Consider the following 10025-nt stretch of genomic DNA (forward strand, 5'->3'; position numbering starts at 1 on the left):
GTAGGCTCTTGCCCAGTGACAAGTGTGACCTCACTTGAAGCAGGGTCCCAATGGTGGGTGTTGAGGCCCTGTTGCCTTCTTTGGAGGAGATGTCAGGGCTGCAGCTAGGAACTGGAGCTACCATCTCTCCCTTGTCACCCTATCAGTCCATTTCTGGTCCTCTCTCTTACTGAAAACTTTAAATGAGGGTTTGGAGGGCCCTTTTCTTGGTGTTTAAGTATTTTTATAATGTCAGGGGTGGCTGGGGCAGCAAATGGGTATTTCGAATTATTATGACCTCTTGGGAAACAGGGTTGAGGTGAGTGTGTTGAGTGAGTATCTTAGGTAGCCTATGAACTCATCTGGATTTTCATCAGGTCTCTGGATAAGTGTTTGGAGTTTGTCAAAATTGACAAACTTATGAAATGCTTTAGGAGGCCAGCCCTAAGGCAAAGAACTGTCCTATCATGGGCCACACATCTGATGGAGTTATCAGGAGCATGGCATTCCCAGTAAGGGTACACCCTGGGGACAGTGAGCATCCCTACTGGGAAAGTGTTTTCAGTTAAGACAGCCTCATCAGCATGGACCTGAGCAGACACCCAAATGCATTCTCAGTCATCAGGAGTGAGAGTAGAGGAAAGAACTACAAAGAGACTATTCCAAGTTAGGTCATATGCCTGGATGAGGTAGTGAAATTATTTGGTATAGTGGGCAGGATCAGTGGATAAAGACCCTAGACATTTCTCAATCTGGGATAGATCAGACATGGAAAGAGGAACATGAACACAAACAGTTTCTTTAATGCCTGCAACATCACATAAAGCGCACATTCTGTGTTCAAGAATGAGTACATTGGGCAGGAGGGAAAGAGGAGATTGAAGATGGTAGTGTCAGGGGGCACAGAGGCAGAATGAGAAGCAGTTGAGGTGAAGGAGGAGGAGTGTGGGTATCAGGAAGGGGATCAGGAGTGGCTGGGGAGCTGTAGGAGCAGGAGGAGGAGCCAGATCATCTATGCTGTCTATGTCAAAAGCAGAGGGTGAGGAAGAGAACTGGGGAGAGGTTGAATTAGAGTTCATTCCTGAGACATTGGCTAGAAGGACCTGATAAGAAGAGCAGGTATAACAGATAGGGCTGTGCATGCTGAGTGAAAAATGTCTGAATATAGGGTATTTTAGACCAGTTGCCTGTGTGGTGGCAGAAGTTTTCTAACTCAATGAGAATTTGAAAATCAAAATTGTTAGGCAAAGTGGGGATAATAATCAGCTTGTTTCTTGCAGAATGTGGACAGTCCATTTCCTCATGCCATTCTTCCTACTGCTGTGAGTCCATTGTGGGAGCCTGTTCCAACATAACAATGGGCTCAAAGGGCTGACACAGGTCAAGTGGAAGCAGCAGGAATTCCACTGTGAGGCGTCTTGGAGAGACAGGATTAGACCCAAGTTTCAGTTTTGCCAAGATGGACAAAATAACATCTTATTCCTTCTTTGGGCTTCTGTCCCTAACCAATTGCCTTAAAGAAGCTAGCTTTATTCTATTTCTCATCCACAATGACAAGTATAAGTCTCCGTGTACAGCAAATGGCATAGGTGCTGGTATCACAAAGCATACAGGAGAAGGCTGGTGTTCTCAGACAGTTGATGTGGGTACCAACTACTTTCAGTGGCAAAAAAAGTTTGAACTAAAGTTCCTGAAAAGAACTACATCTATGTACTTTCAACAAGGCTGAATGGACTGACAAAACTCCTGCGATCATGGATGGAATGTTGCAGGATCAGGTCTAAATTACTTTGGGCTACCCTTTACTCTTATAAAGCCACTTACTGTCCACCTCTGGTCTGACCTAATATCCTTGTTGACTCTCAGGTCAAATATTTTTGGAATGTGCTAGCAGACCACCAGCTTCCACCAACTCAAAGATTAAAAATATCATCAGACAACATCTGAAGTTTATCAGAGACTTCCTTATTTTGCCATACCCTGCCTTCTTGAGGATACTGTCAGTCCCTGAGATCTTGCTCCCAAACCTGGATATAGAAATTGAGGTTTGAAAGAGTTGTTCTACCCATGCTTTATAAGTAAAACCAGGCTCCAATCTGTCACCGGGGAAACAACACCTTCTTATATGGTAATTCCTAAGCCCTTCCTTACCTACATGGAGGAAACAGCCCTTCCCTTAATGCTAGCATCTGGAAAGCCAAAACAGAGAACAAAGCCCACCTTCAAAATATTTATGCCAATATGGTTCCATCATAACTGCCCATCTCTATGTGAAATGGACAGCATCTGGAAAACCCTTTGTAATGTGGGCTGGACACCTCACCATACAGAGTACAAACCATTCCTCCCTGCCCTATTCTCCTAGAAGACCTTAAAAATACCTCTTTTCCTCTTCTAGGTGATTGAGAGCTCACCTCCCATTCTTCTCTTTGTTCTGAGTACTGCCAGCAGCCTGTTTGATGGTAATAAATACCAGGGTCCAAAATCAAATTGTCTCCATGTTTTTCTAAATCCTGAGCCTCATAGTTTCCACCAATGTTTTTGATATTTATTGATTGATTTACTTATTGGTAGAGGGGAGCATGGGCACACTAGGTCTTTCTGCCATTTCAGATAAACTCTAGACATATGTACCACTTTGTGTTTCTGGCTTTATGTAGGTCCTGAGGAACTGAACTTGGGACATCAAGTTTTGCAAACAAGTACCTTTCACCACTGAGCAATCTCTCCTGCCCATCCATCAGTGAATTTGAAAAGTGCCTTGGTTTATGACTTTCTTCTGTTCAGTACCCACAAAACTTTTCTGAATTTGTCAACATATGGGAATATGAAATTTGGGGGTAACCTGTATCTGTGTTTCTGGGCCATGATCACACATATTTGGCTCCAAAATAAACTATTTCTTACCCCTTCTGAGGTGAGAACTGTGTTATTTATATTGACAAGAGCTTCAAGGGGACTGGGATTGGTAGAATTTCATCTTTATTCATGTTGTCTAAGATGTCTCCCAAGAAACAGTTATCTTAAGTCTCCTTTTTTCCTTCTAGTGATCTTATCTTATATTGTACTGGGAGGGTCAGTGAATTTGATTATGGCTGTAATCTTTGCCACCAAGACAAAGGTGATTTCTTCAGTCAGTGCACTCCCTACTGTTACCATATTTATTAGGATCAGAGTCTGAGCCCTTATAAGCCCCTCTCTAAACTTTGAAAAACCCACTAAAAGAGCCAAATTAGTGCTCAAGAAATGGTTCAGCAGTTAAAGATGCTTGCTCTCCAAGCCTTATGGATAGAGTTTGTGTCCCCAACACTGACATAAGGTTGGGTGCAAAGTGACACATACATCTGTAATCCTAATGTGAGGAGCCAGGACAACCCATAAACTTGCTGCCCACCTAGACTGGCCATTCTAGTGGTAAAACAACAAAACCAAGAGAAACTCTGTCTCAAACAAGATGAAATGAGAGGTCTGACACTTCAGAGCTCTATATGTATGTATACCCCCCCCCCACACACACACACAAAGATGCAATTTAGGATAACACCCTCTGAAAATAAAAACAAGGAATGTCTTTGAGCTGCCCTTACACTTGGCTAGAGATCATAGAAGGATCGGTTTCTCCTTATCTCTTGACTAAAGGAGTTCACTAGATCTGTTTTTTAAGTAGTTACTGTTTCCTAAAATTGAGATTCCTGAAAGGATTAAACCTTATCCTGGCATTTTGGTTGTTTCAGCTTGGCCACAAAAGACTTTTATGGCCAGTTAGCTCTGCTCCCATCCAGAACCTATAAGTAAAACTATTTGGGTCATAGGGCTGGACTATTACCCACTCTTGCCTGCTCATGAGCAGAATCTCTTTGTAATTTCTCCTCTTTCCTTCTGTTAATCTAATAATGTCTTGATAAAGGAATTTCAGATTTTCTTGCCAATATACCAATATGTGGCAATGCACTAATAAATTTGGGGTATCCCTGAATTTCTGTTTTTTGAAGTTATTTTCAATGGACTAATAATTTTAGATTGTGTATTGAAATATTTGTTTACCTTTAAGAAGGTGGGAACTTTGTGACATTAAATACCATATAGTCACAATAAAATACAATAAGTAATATTGAAAATATTTTCTCCATTGACAAAGAATCTATAGAAATAAAGTGAAAATTGTTTAACATTCTTATATTAAAAAGAAAAACATATGTGATGAAAATATGTGAAAGAAAACATAATTATGTGTATGTCTCAACAATATTATTCCAAGTCTGCTCATTCTTTATCATTAAAAGAAACAATATACCAGGCATGGTGGCACATGCCTTTAATCCCAGCACTCAAGAGGCAGAGGTAGGAGGATCACCTTAAGTTTGAATCCAATCTGAGACTACATAGTTAATTTCAGGTCAGCCTGGACCAGAGTGAGGCCTTACATGGATATTGGTGAATTGAACCTGGGTCCTTTGGCTTTGCAGGCAAGTGCCTTAACTGCTAAGCCATCTAAGCCCTATTTCTCTCCCAGAAATTACTTTTTTTTTTTTTTTTTAATTTAGGAACAAGAGTAGCATTCATTTAAACAAAATTGGGGAAATAAAAGGAAGAACTGATGGGTTATGACATTGTATTTACTTATAATCTACTACTTTTTGTATTGTTTCTCTTGCAATTTTTTAAAGAAAAAATGGTAGATTCTTGCTTTAAAAAATTCTATTTTCTAAGTGTCTGTTAAAGAAAAGAAATATCCTTTATGTGTGCATTATAGAATGGTTTCATATAAAGGAAATTTAAAAAATTCCATTTTCCATTTGTGGAGCTCTACCCAACAGCCAGCTCAGCTGTGATCACAGGAGTTTTCTGTCTGGAAGCATAAGTTTAATCGTAAGTTAGAGCATACATAAACCAGCTTCCCTCTCTAAACTCTCCGCAGAAATCCCATGCCATTTTCAGACTCACTCTTATAAGAAATGTTGACCCACAATGTATACTCCCCCTACTCACATACATAAAATAAACTAAAAGCTTCCTTTTTGTAATAAAGAAGTCAGAGGCCTTGATGTAGCTGTGTTTTAATGAAAGTATCAATTTAATTTAATGATCAATCCTATGTGCTAACCTATTAAAACAAAATGATAGCTTTTACTAGTTTAAATACCTAAGGAACTAAAAAACAATTAGTTGAGAATAAGTGTGTCATGAGAAATCCAAGACAAAACAATTATTGCTTGTGCATATTGTGCATAGATATCTGGATGGTTGCTGGTGAAACAGGTGTACTGTAGTAACAAAAGTGAACAATAGCTTTTTGCCACATAGTTTTCCAGTCAACTATTTTTTTTTAAATACCAATATTTTATTTGGGACTTTCAAACTCAAGGCATGAGAAATGAGAAAATTCAAGGGGGTGGGGGGAAGCAATGGAGGCACTGCATATCCAAGCCGGGCATTGTCCCATGCCCAGCCTTTAATAGCACAACAGCTGCAGCTATGTGGAAGACGTCCCCCCACAGGCCATGCTGTTAGGGGGAAACACCACCATGAAACAATTCATGGGAAGACAAGAAGGCAGAATATCTCTGCCAGTAATGTACAATACTGTACTTCTGTTCCTTATTTCCCAAAGATGAAAGTGTCCGCTGACCTTTCCCAAGGTCATATTGCAGGTGAGTGATCATTTCAAAATCTGAACATAACCCGGCTCTAGAAAACGGGGGAAGGCCAAGGCACAAATGTGGGTTTTACAGGGCAGGCACAGGAGAGTCACTTTTGGGTTTCAAGCTGGGGTGTGACAAAGCTTCTTCATAAAGCCCACCATTTCTATGCTCCATCTTCCCATCTGGCTGTGTGGCAGAAGTAGGTAGCCCCCAAGAGGTGAGGGCATCAAAGGCATATGAGGGTCTTGAGAAATCCTTGATGTTCCAGAGTTTCATTTGGGTGTTAATATCACTTCTTGGTCTTCCTGGATCTGTCTAAACCTTCATCTACCAAAGATGAGCTGGTCAGGGGCAGTAGGATCTTGGGTTAGACACACTAAAAGGGAAGACTTAAACGCTGGGAGCAGGAGGGCCCTCTGGCTGTCCACTGTTGGCCTGAGGTTGTAGGGATCTTACCATCTTCAGATGAGTCTTGTGATGTTGCCTGAGATGGTCGGATCTCATGAACTGCCAGGCCACACTCATCACATTTATATGGTTGATATTTGGTGTGTATCCTCATATGCCGTCCAAGCTCATCCGAACGGAAGAAAGACCATGTACAGCCTTCCCAATTGCAAATGTAGGGCTTCTCACCTGTGTGTTTGCGCTGATGACTCATGAGGTGGGAGCGCTTGGTGTAAGCTTTTCCACAGTTTGCATGGTGGCACAAGTAGGGCCGTGAAGTGGGGAGCTCCCTCACAGAGTTCTCTACACTCTGTGGAGCAGGTGAAGGCTGTGTAGGTGGGAAGGGACCTTCCTGGCAGTCTGACAGATTCACGAGTGAATCCTGGCATTCTAAACTCAGTAATGACTGGGACCTAGCAGGGGGCATCCCAACATCATAGGGGTCTCCAGGGTGCAGTGTATGATTCATAGCATAGCTGGTGTGTGAATGGAAGACATGTCTGGTGTCAGTAACATTTCCTGTGTCAATGACGATGTGGTGGAAGGTATTGCTGGAGGACCAGAAAAAGGCATTGATGAGGCACTGACATGGGACATCACTGACACTCCATTGGAAGCTGAGGCAGGAAGGTTGTTACAGGCCATCAGATTCTCAATGAAGGATGTTGTCACTCCTGGAATAACAGAGCTTCCCAAGGGCACCATGTGATTGGCCCTGTGAATCATTCTCCCCGAGTAGGACGGAGACACTCTCTAACAGTAAAGCTGGGAAGTGGAAGCCACTTGGGAGCCGCTCACCTTGTGCTTAGACAGTGACCTACTAAACTGTGATTCCACTTCACCCACATTCAGCCTGCCTGCCTCGGCAGATACCATATAGGACCTCAATATGTCTGGAAAATGTTGAATGCCTGGTGGCCCATGGCTCCAAGAAGTGTGCATTCCACTGTTTCTGGAAGTCGGAGGAGCAGCCAAGATTGGCATTGACTTCTCATTATCTTGAGGGACCTGGTTGACCGGCTCCCACACACTCTGCGCTTCGTCCTCCTGCTTCACGTTGACCAGGGGCCAGCTGCACATGGCGACTGAGTAGGCCTAGACCAGCTTCAGACCAGATCCGAGTAGGACTCCAGCCTCCAGCCAACTATTTTATGTACAAGAAATAAAATTTTAGATTTATCAAAATATTTTTTCTTGGATTACTTTTTTCTTAATATAGAATTACATGAGTCACTTGCTTAGGGTGAAATAAAATTGATACTGCAGTTGACTCATTTTTTTTCATAAAAATTTCCAAGAGAAATTATTCTATGGTTCAATACATTGCCTGGTAGAGAAATATATCCTATTACTGATTCTAAATATGTATTTAGTCATTTTTCTCATAATATTAAAACATATGGAAACCTCTTTATAAACAGTATAAATTCTTCCCTATCTTCTTTGTGGAACAGAATTTTAAATTAATTGAAGGCAATTCTTACTTATTTTGCCATTTAGGGCAAAAAATGTGAAGATAAAATTTCTTTTTAAAACTGGAAACTATAATGTGAAAACATAGGGAAGTATACTTGTCTTGAAATGCTGATTTTTTTTTTCAATTGGCGGCTATCTTTTGCAATATGGAGTACTAGTAATTTAGGCTTAAAAAATCAAACCTTAGAATTTGATTTGCTACATTTTTAGTCACAAAGATTAGTCACTTGCATAAATTAAAAAAAATGTTGCTGTTTTTAATTTTTTTTTTTTTTTTTTTTTTTTTTTGGTTTTTCGAGGTAGGGTCTCACTCTAGCCCAGGCTGACCTGGAATTCACTATGGAGTCTCAGGGTGGCCTCGAACTCACAGCGATCCTCCTACCTCTGCCTCCCGAGTGCTGGGTGTTTTTAATTTTTTACTAAAGCCAGGTATGGTGGTGCGTGCCTTTAATCCCAGCACTCTGGAGGCAGAAGTAGGAGGATTGCTATGAGTCTGAGGCCACCCTGAGACTACATAGTGAATTCTATGTTAGCCCTATCTTGAAAAACAAAAACAAAAACAAAAAACCCAACAAAAAAATCTTTACTAGATATATTGTTAGAGTCTTTTCTGAAATAATAGATGGCTTCCTACCTTTTAAAATTTTAAGCAGTACTATAAGCACAACATAAAAACTGACTGGCAGACTTGAATTACAATTAGAAAAGTGGGTTGTAATAGGCATTAACAAAATACAGTGAAAGGTTCTTTTGTGTCATGTATGTTGGTGTGTATGATGTGTGTGCATATGTATAGGCATGTACCTGCCACAGCACACGTGAAGAAGTCAGAGGAAAATCTCCGTGTGTTGGTCCTTTCCTTCTACATTGAGATAGGGTCTTTTCTTGTTGCTTGCTACTGGGAAGGTTAAACTAGCTGGCCTAGACAGTACCTGAGGCTATGGGGCTAGCTATTGGGCCAACCATAGGGACCAATCTCTGAGCCAGGCAGTGCTCATGTATAGCAACAGTATCATCAGCTGAACCGAATGGAGGATTTTGAAGATGATCCTGCAGCCCTAGCGACCTAAGGGCAAGCTCCCACCAGCTTCAAGCACAGATGAACCGTGGAGTCTATGAGGACAGGCCTCCTGGCAGTGTTGTACCTACATCTGTGGCAGAGGCAAGCCAAGCCATGGCTGGGACACGTTGCTGTGTAAGACTATGCCTTTGTGGGCATCTACTATGTTTTTGACCAGCCTGTGGATGAGGCAGTCCCAAGGGTGCGCTTTGCCAATGATGACCAGCACCATCTGGCCTGCTGTTCACTGAATGGCAGCGTTTCTTGTGCCAGCTGATGCCTGCCTCATCCACTGTGCCCCGTGTGCTGCAGGGTCACATCCGTGGTGTCTCCGACTTCTCCTGGTCCCTGTCCAATGATATCCTCATGTCCACCTCCCTCGATGCCGCCCTGCGTATCTGGACCTCGGAGGGCAGTGGCTGCATCTGGGAAATCCCTGACCCTGAACTACTGTGCTACATCTTCCAACCCAGGAACAACAACCTCTCTGTGGTAGGAAATGCCAAGCACTCTGTGCATGTCATGAACATCTCTACATGCAGAAAGTGAAGGGTGGCTCCAGAAAGCTGACAGGCAATTCTCACTTTGTCCTGTGATGCCCCTGGCCGGCTACCCTGGGCAGTGATGACCACAGCAATGTATCCTCCTTTCTCTTAGACATGGTCACAGGGAAGCTGACCAAAGCAAGTAGCTGGTGGTGCATGAGGGCAGCCGTGTGACCAGCATCTCCAACCATTGGTGGGTCAGTTGTGAGGCCCAGGACCTCTAGCTAATGGTTAATGCTTGCCTCAACAAGCTGCTGCTCTATAGGGTGGTAGAAATGAAGGGAACCTATAGCCGAGGAGAAGCTCTCCAATTGAACAGAGCTCACACCCTACAGGGCTATAGCATACCTATGCTTGATGTCAGCTTCCACTGCTCAGAGAGTCTGCTGGCCTCCAGTGATGCCAGGAACATAGTCATAATCTGGAGAATGGAGCAAAAGTACGGTCTTGCAAGCCCTGCACTATCTCACTGTCCCCTTTTCCCTTCTCCACCATAGGTTTGGGCTGTAAAAAAGTTTGTGTTGTATAGAGGGCCAATTCCCAGGAAGGGAACCAGGGGAGCTCTGAGGCCTACATTGCAATAAGGGTCTCTTTTTCATGAAGTAATGTATTCATCCATTCAGCAAGCACTTACTGAATATCTGCTGTACCACAGTGTTTGACACAGTTATGCACTGAATAGACTGTATTGTGCACCAGCTGTGTGGCAGAAACTGTTCTATGACCTTAACTGAGAAATCCTCTTGGGGATTTGCATCCCAGTGGAGGCAAGCACACATTAGGCAAAGGTGCAGCTGCCCTGACTCAGAGTCCAACTGAAAAATTTTCAACTTGACAACTATTTGACTTTCTTACTGTGTAGAAGCATACCCTTTA

The 10025-nt window shown here is 42.5% G+C and overlaps 2 pseudogenes; one reads left to right on the forward strand and one right to left on the reverse strand.

Annotated features, from left to right (window-relative positions):
- Window positions 1–6011: 6011 nt before the first annotated feature.
- LOC101600769 lies at window positions 6012–6794 on the reverse strand (annotated as a pseudogene).
- An 896-nt stretch (window positions 6795–7690) lies between these two features.
- Window positions 7691–9646, forward strand: LOC101601065 (annotated as a pseudogene).
- Window positions 9647–10025: the final 379 nt, after the last annotated feature.

Source organism: Jaculus jaculus, chromosome 7, assembly GCF_020740685.1.
Source record: "Jaculus jaculus isolate mJacJac1 chromosome 7, mJacJac1.mat.Y.cur, whole genome shotgun sequence".
Lineage (NCBI taxonomy): Eukaryota > Metazoa > Chordata > Mammalia > Rodentia > Dipodidae > Jaculus > Jaculus jaculus.